At 48.9% G+C, this 13,310-nt stretch overlaps 1 non-coding gene across 1 annotated transcript; it reads left to right on the forward strand.

Moving 5' to 3' along the window:
* The first annotated feature begins 11,745 nt into the window (after positions 1–11,745).
* Trnay-gua (transfer RNA tyrosine (anticodon GUA)) lies at positions 11,746–11,837 on the forward strand. The gene is given in 2 exon segments: positions 11,746–11,782; positions 11,802–11,837. It is a non-coding gene; the product is annotated as a tRNA-Tyr (tRNA).
* Positions 11,838–13,310: the final 1,473 nt, after the last annotated feature.

Raw genomic sequence — 13,310 nt, forward strand, 5'->3', positions numbered from 1 at the left:
ATACAGATTTGCAATAGCGTCTCCTCAATTTTCGCTAATTTAATCTTGGTGGCATTCGTAGTTCTGCCAGGGAAACAGGCTATGTACTGCGCTCTCTCGAGGCACACTCACAATGCTCTGGAGCGATCGCATACGTAACTTATTGCAAAGGACGCATTTCATAACCCACCGACATTGAACACTTCCTACCCTCACCTATCACCTGGCCCTCAGTTTCACCAAACATCAAGCAATTAGGTGCCTCGTTTTAGTTCACCGAGGACAGCGGGCAAACCTCGTAAGGCATGAAAATGAAAAAAAAAAAAAAAAAAAAAAAAATAGGGGTTAATACTTATTTTAAATACAAATTGATATTAGGATATGCCTTCCATTTCTACTAAATTTAAACTTTGCGTAACGCTGACATTTCTCGGGACACTGAGAAACACAACCGCTAACGGCCGCGTATCGGCGCTTTCAAATACTTGATTTGGAAATATATTGCTAAAGCTGTATTTAATGTACACACATTTAAGATTGCGCACAGATTTGTCATATTAGTCCACCCTTTTATGACATGTTTGATCTTGGTGGCGTTTGGAGTTAGGACTGTGTTCTAAATTTTGCGCCCGTCTTAAAATTTAATTATGTACACTGTACGTGGAGCGCTTGAATACGTAATTCGCGCCGTGGTTGCTCAGTGGCTATGGTGTTGGGCTGCTGAGCACGAGGTCGCGGGATCGAATCCCGGCCACGGCGGCCGCATTTCGATGGGGGCGAAATGCGAAAACACCCGTGATTTAGGTGCACGTTAAAGAACCCCAGGTGGTCCAAATTTCCGGAGTCCCCCACTACGGCGTGCCTCATAATCAGATCGTGGTTTCGGCACGTAAAACCCCATAATTTAATTTTAATTAATTAATTTGAATACGTAATTCATTGCACATGCCTAAATAACTCATAGGCTTTGAATTTTGCCGTCACGTAATTAAGCCATAAGGTGACCCTCATTTTACCCAAATATAAACTTTGTGTTACTTAGGTATACACTGGGAAACAGCGTAAAATGGTCATATAACACTTTCGAGACTTTGAGAAAAATGTTTTACAAAAGCTGTACAATCGTATATACATACACTTAAGTTAGCCCACAAATGTGCCGTACCGTCCCCCCCCCCCCCCCCCCCCCCCCCCCGTTTGCGAAATTTAAACTCGATGGTGTTGGTAGTGATGTCATGGCAGCGGGCTAAATCTTGCGCGTCCTTAACACACAGTCATAATACTCACCGGAGCACTTACACAGGTACTTTATTCGACAACGCCACATTTAACGCTCAAATTTTGAATTTTTCCGATACATTATCCGTAACGTCCTCTTTAATTTCACCAAATATAAATACGGTATCATGTTTAGTTCACGCACGACACCGATGAAACCGACTACGTACTTGGTACCTCGTATGACGCAAGAAAATAGGTAAAGCACGAGGTTTCTGTCAGCATTTGCAAAGCTTCTGATCAAGTCAGGAACGTGAAAGTTTCACCACACATTAAAATTACCGTTTCAGCTATTTTCACTAAATTTGAAATTGATGTCTTGCGAGGTAAATTTAGGACTGCGATGAACATTGCTGATAATATCGGTAGTATGACACACTGTAATGTCTGAATAAGTAAATTTCTGTAGAGTCTGTCATTAGCCCAGAACGAATAAACATTTATATTACGTCAATGACAGCATACTTGGTAGTTGAATAAAATGTAAACAACGCGCCTCGTGTATTTTCGGTGAACTATAGTTCACCGAGAATACACGGAGAAAGCAGTTAAGTGCATGACTCGTCTAACGCTTAAAAATTGGAGAATACGAGTATTCAGTAAATATTTTCAGTCATGTACACACTTCAAACTTTCGGTATACGTGACCAGTAGAGTTGCTCTTGTTTCCTATAAGAATGAAATTTTTGCCGTTTTTGGTCATCTCAGGGGAGCGGGAAAACTTTTAAGCGTTTCATATAACGTCTCTAAACATGCCAAAAACGAGGGTTTAACAGACAACAGTAGAGGCTTGGGCGTGTTGGTTACTCACCGTAAAAGAAGCATTCAAAAGACGGGGACAAGATAGAAAGACGCACACGGCGCCATGTGGGTATTTTATCTTGCCCCCGTCTTTAGCGCGGTGCTTGTTTCACAAGAGTTTAGCAATTTTCATGTAACCCTTAATTGACACACTCACTTCTAAATTTGCCTGCACATTGCTCCGAAGTTTCCTCACATTTCCTTAAAATGTTAACTTCGGGAATGGTTTAAATCTTTTTTAGAAAACCGGGAAAACCTGCACATGACGTTTTCGGGCACTTGTATAGTCGCATTAAAGGCTTCTCTGCAAAATACGCATTGCCTTCTGCATTCCTCGGGATGTCAACATCCCAGCTATTCGTGGAAACCAATCTCGAAAGTTATCATGATCGACGTATTACAGAAGGACAGACAACTGGGCTAGTTGGTAAATATTCACTGTCGAGATTTTTCTTTTCTTATCTTACACTCACTGCAGCATAGGACTTCATCATTTCTTTATCAGTGAAGAAATTAAGAGGCTCTGTTCGATTCCCGCGTGGTTCCAAGGCACCACGTGCACCAGTTGACGGTGCCGTTGGGTGATGGACAAGTTTGCGAGGGCACTGCAGCAGTTCTTGCACAATGAAGAATTGGAAGCATTTGTTTAATTTTGTTTTATTACTTATGCCTTGCGGTAAATCCTCCCGAACAAAAAATCACCGATGATTACGATACTCCCTAGCGCAAAGTCTGAGCGCAGCTCTATACGTGTTTTCATTTCGCGATATATTGGCTGGCGCGGACAATCTGCCTCATACGTAACGTTGCAAACAGAGCGAAGTGTGGCGCCACGGCCTCGCTAATCAGGAGATCGCGAGAGGCAGAGCGTGGGTGACGCGTGGGCGCGATTCACAGCAGCCGCCGCAGACAGGCCACCGCTCATGCAGTGCTTTGTTTCCATATATGGTATCGTTGGACGTGCTCGCCTCATGCCATCGGTGAACAGACGGCGGCGCGCTAATCTAGCGCCATCTCGTAGCGCTCGTCGGCCGTCTTGCGTGGCACTACGCGTTTGTTCTCACGCTTTCGCTATACCCTCCTCCTCCGCTTTCCGCCTCATGGTTCCACTGCACCCGCTTCCCTCCTCGCACTCTCTTCGCTATCGCCGTCTTTCATCGCTCGTTGCGCCCCGCGTTTGTTTTAATTCTAGACTGTGCTCGTTCGCTCGGTTACGCCGAGGGACAACGCCGATGCTCAACGCAGGAACGGCCGCCTAAGAGCCGGGCTCTAAAAAAAAGTTCATGTGGCGTGGTGCGGTTGAAGTACTGCTATGGTGCAGAAAACCTGTGCACCTGCTGGTGAGGCGGTGCGGCCGAAGTACACATAGTGTCATGCCAACAACGACGAGCCCCCTGTTTGGAATCTGGTAATTTACTCCTGTTGGGACTCGGTTAGCGTTTAGGCCGGTGATCCTTCAGCCAAAGGGATGAGTACGTCCGGGAGCAAGAGTGAGAGAAAAAAAGGTTTATTCTACATATTTACAGTGGCTCCAGATATGGAAGCACACTCCATGAGGGAGCACTTTGAATGTCTCAGCTTACTACATGTCTGATCACATATCAGAGAACGTCAGGACACACCACTGCACTCAAGGTGTCTCCTTATAAAACATTCGTCTTCCCTAGTCGGGTCGACTAGGGAATCAGATGACCTTAATGCGGCCAATCAGAAGGGTCGTATTGTTCACTGAACTCCACCTCTAATGTTGCACCTTCGAAGCAAGGACGAGTAAATCCGGAAACAGGGGGTTCACACTCCTTCCACGAAAGTCGGTGACTTAGTTTCTTGCCCTCGATCCGACGGTCATCTTGCCAGGGTCGGGAGAATGGCCTTCGCGCTAATCCCCGCTTCTAACGAAAGGTGGCGGTTGTGGTCGGTCGCTTCTAAGTGAGCTTCTTAATTGTCATCCCGTCACTGCCGGTGTCGGGCCACGTTGCCAGGTATAGCGGCCGCTGATGAAGGGGGTGGCATCGGGGGAAACACCCAAAGAATGCGCCCTGCCGATTTGGACTCTTGTTTGCCCGTCAACTTCGGTGTCGGGCACTGTCGCCGTCTGGGCGACGCTGATGAAATGGCCTGCTTCAATGGGAAACAATCAAAGAATGCGCCCCGCCGATTCGGGACACAACACTCCCTGCTCGAACTCCACCTCCCGCAGGGCGTACACATTCAGGCGTATATGCGGATGACACTATCGAACTCCTTTCCGGATCGTCGCGCTTGCAACTGCAGGCTTCTGGCAGAATCTGTACGCACCTTGGTTTGCAATGGGGCCCGTCAAAACAAGGTCAAAGTCAGTCTACAAAAGTAATTTTTCGTCTTATTCAACAATGGGTACATTGACTCATCCAAGCGCCGTCCGTCCATTAGGTTGGACGGCGCCTTCCTAAAACACAAAGACCACATTAAACTACTCGGTGTGGTCTTCAATGACAAATTGAATTTCCATGCCCATGTTGATTATTTGAAGACTAAATCCGAGGTATTGGTCGCGCGATTGATCACTTTCATTCGCATGCATCTCACGCTACATCCATGACTATACGGCGTTTATACAGACAGGTTCTGTTGCCTGCGGTTGCATACGCGTCCCCCGTTTGGTGGCCCGCTTTCCCAACGTCACACCTCACAACCCGAGTTCTGCATGTCACTGCCGCGCTCGATTCTGGTGGCGTTGACGGGTGCTATACCACACCACCAGAACTTCGGCGCTACACATACGGGCAAATTGTCCGCCACTTACTGTGGATCTGGACAGGTTGGGTGCGGAGTTTTCGCCGTTTATCCTCCGCCAAGTCGCCCATTACGGCCAGGACACATTTTATCCGAGCGCCGCTGAACACCCGTTCCATCCTTGGTCGCACCATCCGCGTGAGATTTGCCGTTTTCCCGTTCGAGCGCCTGACCCCTTCTCAGGCCGCTTATATTTCGCGTGCCCCGGACTATCACATCTACACCGACGGCACCTTCACGAGTGCCTTGGCGGGCGCGGCTTATGTTGCGTTTGACCCAAACGGTCGTCTAATCACTGTGCGCAAGTTTCGCGCGGAGAACGCGACTAGCGCATATACAGTGCTGAGTGCACGTTGCCTTCGCCGAGGCGCTTGCGTATGTAGATTTCCTTAGTGCCAATGGCGGTGTACATATATACACTGATAGCCTTTCACTGTTAGCCGCGCTGTCTCCCCTCAGCGTTAGGGACGTGCTCGTCCGGTAGTTTAGGAAGGCGCTCCGCTTGCATGCACTTAGGGGGCGTCGGATCTTCCTTTATCACGTCCCAGGCCATCGGGGCGGGGTGGGGAATGAGCTTGCTGATACGGCTGCGTCTTCCGCGGCGGCCACCGGCTTAACTCGCAATTCCCTTTTCACGGTGCGGTAGATTCGCTCGCGGTTATTTAAAACAGCACAACACCAATGACATTGTTCTACCTGCGATACAGTAGTGGTGCAGGTCGAGGCATCTCTCCTTTATGCCTCTCTCACTTTCTGTTACTGGCAGCGCGAGGGCACTAACACCAGCCTATATAACTGGGTGCGAAATGTTTATGATGTTCCGCGCTGGGACTTTCAATTTGACTTACAAAGATTTAATCTGAGCGCTTCTCCCTTAGCGTGCGGTGTAATTTGCACCGACGAGGCACATTATTTCACTTCGTGTCCACGCACCGCACGCATCGTGTCTCAATTGCACGCATCTGTCCGTACCGCATCAATATCGCCCGACACCTGTTCGGTCCTATTAACATCTAAAAAGTCGCGGGCCCTGTTCCTGCAACTCGTGCACGTTATGATTCTTTCCGTCTCTTCGTCTCCCTCTCCTGCCTCTTCCGTTCTCCCTGACGCCAACTAACTCCTCTCGCCTAACGCTTTTTTCACTGCTTCACATTACTTTTGCATGTTTGTTTCATGCCATATACGCGTTTAAGCCAACTATAGCGGGGCTTCCCCGTGATAGATGGCTCTAACTGCATGCTTCATCCGCATAGCCCTTCTATTCTTTTTATTCCCTATGTCTTCCTTTCCTTTTCTCGTTGCCTTCCACAGTACTTCCCGTGCTTCCCGCTCCATTTTGTATTATTTTTATCATCCTAACAACCTGTATAAGCCTCTCATGCACTGACCCTCCAGGATGACAACTACACGGACATCTCCTGCATCGCCCTCCTCGCAAGCAGGCCACCGCCAAAACAACTGGCCATGCAGCCGGAACCTGGAGGTTGCTGATATGTACATGGCTTCTTTTTGGAGCGTCTTCTTCCAGCTCATAATGACATAAATTGGCAGGCGCGATAACTTCGTATCACTGCCGCAGCTTCTTACAACTTAATATAGCTCAGGAGCTTAGTGTAATACTTGTTCTGGTTATTCCATTCAAAGCACAGATTCCGTATCTAAACCACTTCATTTTGCGTCACCCAACAGGCTTTACCTCCACCTTTATTTTTAATTGGCTTTTCTTTCTAAATTTCCATTGAGTTGCTATAGCAACTCCTATTCAGTTATTTTAGCATTGGCCGTATGCCCGTTATACCATCGGGTGGTGCGGGGTTCCCCCATTTTTATTATTGCGATAGCAATTATATGAACAGGCCTGTCGCGCGCACCGTATCCTGAAAGCGATCTCCAGACGCCTCTTACCTTTGTATGCGCTGTGCCTTTTGGCGCTCAGTTTCCGTTGAAGTGATAAACCGCACGAACCGTCGGTCGCTGCTGCAAGCGCGCTTGCTCACGCCAGCGTTTTGATAGTGGTTGTCTGCCGGCATCGAGCGGGATCTATTCGTGTTTGCTGTGCGTGCTGACACCATGCTTGTTAATTCAGTTAGGAAGCGAATGTGTCCAAGTTTATGCAGCCGATAAAACTACTATCCTTACTCCGTATAGCTCTCTACTAATTTGCTATCGGAATTGATGCTTCGCCTTTCGGGCGAAACTGCGACTTTTTTGGGGGTTTCTTTTTCTACTAGGGCGGCACAAAAAATTCAGTGCTGTGGCAAGACGACGCTGTCGCAGGCGTTCCGCTTCGTTTGCCCTAAACTCAGGGTCGGTGGCTCTTCGCTGACGTTTGACCTCAACATCGCAGTCCCGCAAATCGGGGTCCGCGGCCCTTCGCGGACGTTTCGCTTGGGCTTCGGAAGCCCTCACGCTAGAATCGGCATGTCGACGACGAGCCCTTTCCCGAGCGAGGTCGTGGCGCCGTTGCTAAAACGCAGCCTGCTCCTCGGCGTAACACACCACGCAAAGATTTTCCCATCCGGTAACCGAAACTGATCTAAGGCGAGGGAAGCCCGGCGGAGCGCGCGCCAAAGCCCTTTCCCCCAACCCGTAACAGCACTTGTTTTTCGTCATTCTTGCTGTCCCTTTGTCAATGTATGCGCTGTAGGTCAAGTTTGCAATGAAATACCAACTAGCCCGTACCCAAGCCCTGCCCCTTTCCTTCCCCGTGACACACCAAACGACCCTGATTGGTCGAGCGCGTCACGTGATCCGGCACCCGCACTTTCTCTACTCTGGGAGGAGCCGGGTTTTCTTTTCTTGCTTTCTTTTGTTCTTTCTTTCTTTCTTGTCCCTGGCTCATACCCGCACATCCGATGCGGGTATGTGCCACACGTGATTTCTTTCTTTCTTTCCTTCTTTCTCTCTCTCTTTATTATTGCGATAGCAATTATATGGACGCTCCAAAGCGGATTTCTGCCGTCGGCGTCGCCGTCGCCATCGCCGTGCGGTTCCGTATGACGTAAATGGCGATGAAATCGTCGCCGCGCTCCGGACGCTGTATGTGCGAGTGAAAAGGCGCGAGGGACGCGCGCTTTCACGGGGAGCGAACGCACGTCGGAGAGCAAACGCGCGTTCTGCGCCGTGCTCCCTGAAGGGCTGCAGAATTAAGCGTCTATTTGCTGCTTTCCATATATAGAGAGCAAACGCGGCCTTATCCGTCGCGCGAAAGGTTGTGGGGGGACGGGAGGGAGGGAGGGGAGGCGACGTTTAGCTGCGGCACCAAATGCGTATTTATATAAAAACGCCGCGCGCGTTCGCTGCGAACGCGGGCGAAATGCCGACGGCGTCGACAACAGTTATACGCGTTGCTGGTGCTGGTGCATGTGCAAGTTTATACAGCTGATAAAAAAGTTGTCGCAGTTTCACCTGAAAGGCGAAGCATCAATTGCGATAGCAAATTTGTAGAGAGCTATACGGAGTAATGATATTAGCTTTATCAGCTGTATAAACTTGGACATGCAGCAGCACCGGCAACACGCAGAACTATTGTCGACGCCTTCGGCGTTTTGCCCGCGTTCGCTCAAAATGCGTGCGGCGTTGGTGACTGTTGCCTGGAGCCTCTGATATAAATAGGCACTTGGTGCCGCAGCTAAACGCCGCCTCCCTTCCCTCCCCCTCCCCTCCCCCTCCCCACGGCCTCTCGCGCGTCGGAAGAAGGCGCGTTTGCTCTACATATATGGTGATTGTAAAGGAGGAAAGAGACGCTTACTTCTGCAGCCCTTATTAAGCGAGCACGGCGCAGAACGCGCGTTTGTTCTCCGCCGTGCGTTCACTCCCCGTGAAAGCGCGCGCCCCTCGCGCCCTTTCACTCGCACATACAGCGTTCGGCTCGCGGCGACGATTTCATCTCCATTGACGTCATACGGAACCTCACGGCGACGGCGACGCCGACGGCAGAAATCTGCTTTTGAGTGTCCATATAATTGCTATCGCAATAAAATACTATCCGTACTCCGTATAGCTCTCTAATAATTTGCTATCGCAATTGATGCTTCGCCTTTCGGGTGAAACTGCGACAATTTTTTCTTTCTTCATTTCTTTCCTTCTCTCTTTCTTTCTTCCTTTCTTTCTTTGTTTCCTTCCTTCCTTTCTTTTTTTCTTGTTCCTGGCTCATAGCCGCATATCCAATGCGGGTATGCGCGACACGTGATTTTTTATCGTTAATCCAGACGTAACTGAAAAGCATGTGATATGTTATTGATGTCATGACCTATCAGTCATGTTAGTCATAAATTTGTACACTTCCATGCCAATTGTGGTGTATACCAAGTGAACGAGACGCGAGTTTTCGACAGGTTTTTGATTGGGTTTTAGCGTGACCACCACCACCACCACCGCCGACACTTGAGAGGCAAAAGCTTCGCTTGAAAAAGCAAAAGCATATGATTCTGTCCTATATACCGTCCGCGATGGGGGATTTGCCAAGGAGCGGGCGGTACATATATACCGTGCCACGAACTTGCTGTTTGAGATGATCGCCTATGATTTCTATAATATGGCACATACCCCCACGAGGGGATCGGCAAATAAGCGCGTCCGCGTGTTGAATATAATGATGATGATCTCTATAGAGTGGCATATAACCCCAACGAGTGATTCGCCATGAAGCGGCAGTACATATCGTGCCATCGCCAACTTCCTCATGGACATGATCACCGCGTGTTGATAATTATTATAATTTTAATACTGACACATACCGACACCGGGTGATTTGCCAAGAGCGGCCTCCCCTGATAAATTTACAATAAACAGGAAGAAATGAAATATAAACCAAACGTAAGATTTGACATATAGCGTACACCCTAAAAAAAGTTTACAGCCTTTGGGTCGTATCTTGTCCCCAGACAATAATTTTCATCTGCCTTGCTTGCGTTTCCTTTCTTGAAAACTCAGCGCTCGCTACTTTCCTGTCGAGAATGCTTTGTCACGCCCATAACGCGCAAGCTTTTCGGGACTAGGAAGTACCGGGCTCCCAGCGTTAAATAAAGGAATTGTGGACAAGACAGATGACGATTATTGTTTGGGGGGCATGCAAGATACGACCCAACGGGTGTAAACTTTTTTTAGAGTGTTCTACGGGTGCACGAGAGAACATGCGCGCGCCAGTTTGTTTATGCCAAAGGGTCAACGAAAGGCTCGAATTTATAGAATTTTATCAACCGCTTTACGAAAGCTTCCATTCGCATAGATTCCGATGTACGTTTTTGTTCTGCACAATTTTAAATGCGAGTCTTCGAATATCGGAGGCTCTTGGTCTTGCTGGGGGGGGTCAGTCCAGGGCTCCGCTCGCCGTCGCCGCCCTGCGTGCCCTGTCAATCAGGCTAAGCTGATCGTCCAAGGCCTCGCTGGCCAGCAGCGACTCCCACCGCTCCGCGCTCAGGTGTTGGATGTCGATGTTATGCGAAGCAGTGTGCGGGGAGCCTACCAAGTTAACGAAACGACTTTGAGAGCACCAAGGCGTAGGCGGCTTTTTCATGACCTACGTGACACGCATGTCATGACATTCACGTTATGAGTCCTCAGGAGTCTCTTAAGCTACACCTAAGAGACCTTAAGGTGAAAGCCTTAGTCATGCTCATGGCAATGGCTTCGACCATTGACCTTTAGCCTTTTCCTTCACTTAGTACCACATCCGAACCCATTCCATTGGTTTTTGAGTGAGAATCTTTTTCGCTGAGTCATTCATGTTTTTGCTGAGTCATGGTCATCACTATGACTTCTACCGCAATAATTCAGTGTTTCCTTCACTTAGTATCCACGTCCGAACCCATTTCAGTGGTTTTTGTGTTAACTTTCTTTTTGCTGAGTCATTGTCATTTTTGCTGAGTCATACTCATGACTATAACATCTACCACCATCCTTTAGCGTTTCCTTCACTTAGTACCCACGCCAGAACCAATTTCAATAGTTTCTGAGTTCTAATCTTTTTTTTTGCTGAGTCATGCTGATGGCTATGACTTCTACCATTATCCTTTAGTGTTTCCTTCACTTAGTACCCACGCCAGAACCCGTTTCAGTGCTTTTGATTGTTAATGTTTTTTCGCTGGATCATTGTCATTTTAGGCCACTGTTTTATGACCTTCATGACACGCATGTCATGACATTCATGTCATGTCCTATCATTTAGGTTCGTCATACAGTGTTGTCATACTATGCCAATTTTGGTACCTACCAAGTTAACGAAACAACCATGAGAGCACCAAGACGTAGGCAGCTGTTTTATGACCTACATGACACACATATGATATTCACGTCATGACCTATAATTTATGTTCGTCATACACTCACGTCATAGTATGCTAATTTTGGTAAATACGAAGTTAACGATACGACCATGAGAGCACCGAGACGTAGGCGGCTAGATAGATAGACTACTGTCAAAGTGGCCAATGTTCGCCAAGAAATGCTTCGCATTTAAAAGTGACGCAAAGGGCGCGTGCGTGACTTATAATGTGCGCGATAGCGTACACTAAAGAAAGGTTGCACATACGCCCGAGGAATTGGCACGAATGCTGTGAGAGGCGGACGTCCTGCTTGAATTGATTGAAATCAAAACACGTGTGCTCGAATTGGAGTGGTACATCGTCGCCGTCTTTACTGGCACATAGATCCCCTCTCCTTCGCATTGTGCAACATTTAATCTCACTTTACAAAGATGATTCCACCTCACTGAACACCGTGAGCGCAAAAGAAAGGCGTCTGTTCGTACAACGGCGGCGGCGCGAGCTTTCACGGAGAAAGCTGATTCTCGAGCAACAGCCGAACCAGTTCGGCGCGATCGAGGCACGTGACACGAATCGCCTCCCTCGATGTGGGTCACGCGTTGCGCGGCCGCTGTCCAGGCACGCTGGCCGAGAGCCAGCCTCCGTTCCGTCGATAGCTCAGTTGGTAGAGCGGTGGACTGTAGAGGTTTGACCAACGCGGGTATCCATAGGTCGCTGGTTCGAATCCGGCTCGACGGACAACTTTTTTTTCTGTGTTAAATTGTAGCACTGGCATCTTAAATGCTTATGTGTTTCGGGCTTAATTTTTCTTTTTCATTTTTAGTCACACCCGAGTAGTCATTTTAATATGCTCTCACAATGTTCGTATGCTATAAGATGCATATCGCGTTTTCTTTTCATCCACTGCTTATCTATTTCAACTATCCGATGCTGCCGTACTGTACAGGGAACGGACACAGTGTGGAAAGGCTCATCGAAGTTATTCCCATGTCCTCCCGTCGTATATTGATGTGAGATAAACATAAAAAAAAATGTCACAGTTTCGCCCTAAGGGCGAAGCAATGAATGCGATAGCAACACAGCAATGTCATACGAATTAAGGTGAGCGGCTTTGGTAGCAACAACACGCAGAACTGTTGTCGACGCCATCGGCGTTTTGCGCGCGTTAGCTCAAAATGCGTGCGGCGTTGGTGACTGTTGCTGGAGCCTCTGATATAAATAGGCACTTGGTGCCGCAGCTAAACGTCGCCTCCCTTCCCTCCCCCTCCCCCACGGCCTCTCGCGCGTCCGAAGAAGGCGCGTTTGCTCTACATATATGGTGATTGTAAAGGAGAAAAAATGTCACAGTTTCGCCCTAAGGGCGAAGCAATGAATGCGATAGCAACAGAGCAATGTCATACGAAGTAAGGTGAGCGGCTCTGGTAGCAACAACACGCAGAACTGTTGTCGACGCCATCGGCGTTTTGCCCGCGTTAGCTCAAAATGCGTGCGGCGTTGGTGACTGTTGCTGGAGCCTCTGATATAAATAGGCACTTGGTGCCGCAGCTAAACGTCGGCTCCCTTCCCTCCCCCTCCCCCACGGACTCTCGCGCGTCTGAAGAAGGCGCGTTTGCTCTACATATATGGTCATTGTAAAGGAGAAAAGAGACGCCTACTTCTGCAGCCCTTAAGCGAGCATGGCGCAGAACGCGCGTTTGTTCTCCGCCGTGCGTTCCCTCCCTGTGAAAGCGCGCGTCCCTCGCTCCCTTTCACTCGCACATACAGCGTTCGGCGGCGCGCGGCGACGATTTCATCTCCAAATGACGTCATACGGAACCTCACGGCGACGGCGACGGCGACGGCGACGGGCGACGCCGACGGCGACGGCGACGCCGACGGCAGAAATCTGCTTTTGAGTGTCCATATAATTGCTATCGCAATAAAAGAGACGCCTACTTCTGCAGCCCTTAAGCGAGCACGGCGCCGAACGCGCGTTTGTTCTCCGCCGTGCGTTCACTCCCCGTGAAAGACGCGCCCCTCGCGCCCTTTCACTCGCACATACAGCGTTCGGCGCGCGGCGACGATTTCATCTCCAAATGACGTCATACGGAACCTCACGGCGACGGCGACGGCGACGGCGACGCCGACGGCAGAAATCTGCTTTTGAGTGTCCATATAATTGCTATCGCAATAAAATGAAAAACCCAATCTTTCGTGATTTCTGCTTATAAT

The sequence above is a fragment of the Dermacentor silvarum genome, chromosome 8 (assembly GCF_013339745.2).
Source record: "Dermacentor silvarum isolate Dsil-2018 chromosome 8, BIME_Dsil_1.4, whole genome shotgun sequence".
NCBI classification, from domain to species: domain Eukaryota; kingdom Metazoa; phylum Arthropoda; class Arachnida; order Ixodida; family Ixodidae; genus Dermacentor; species Dermacentor silvarum.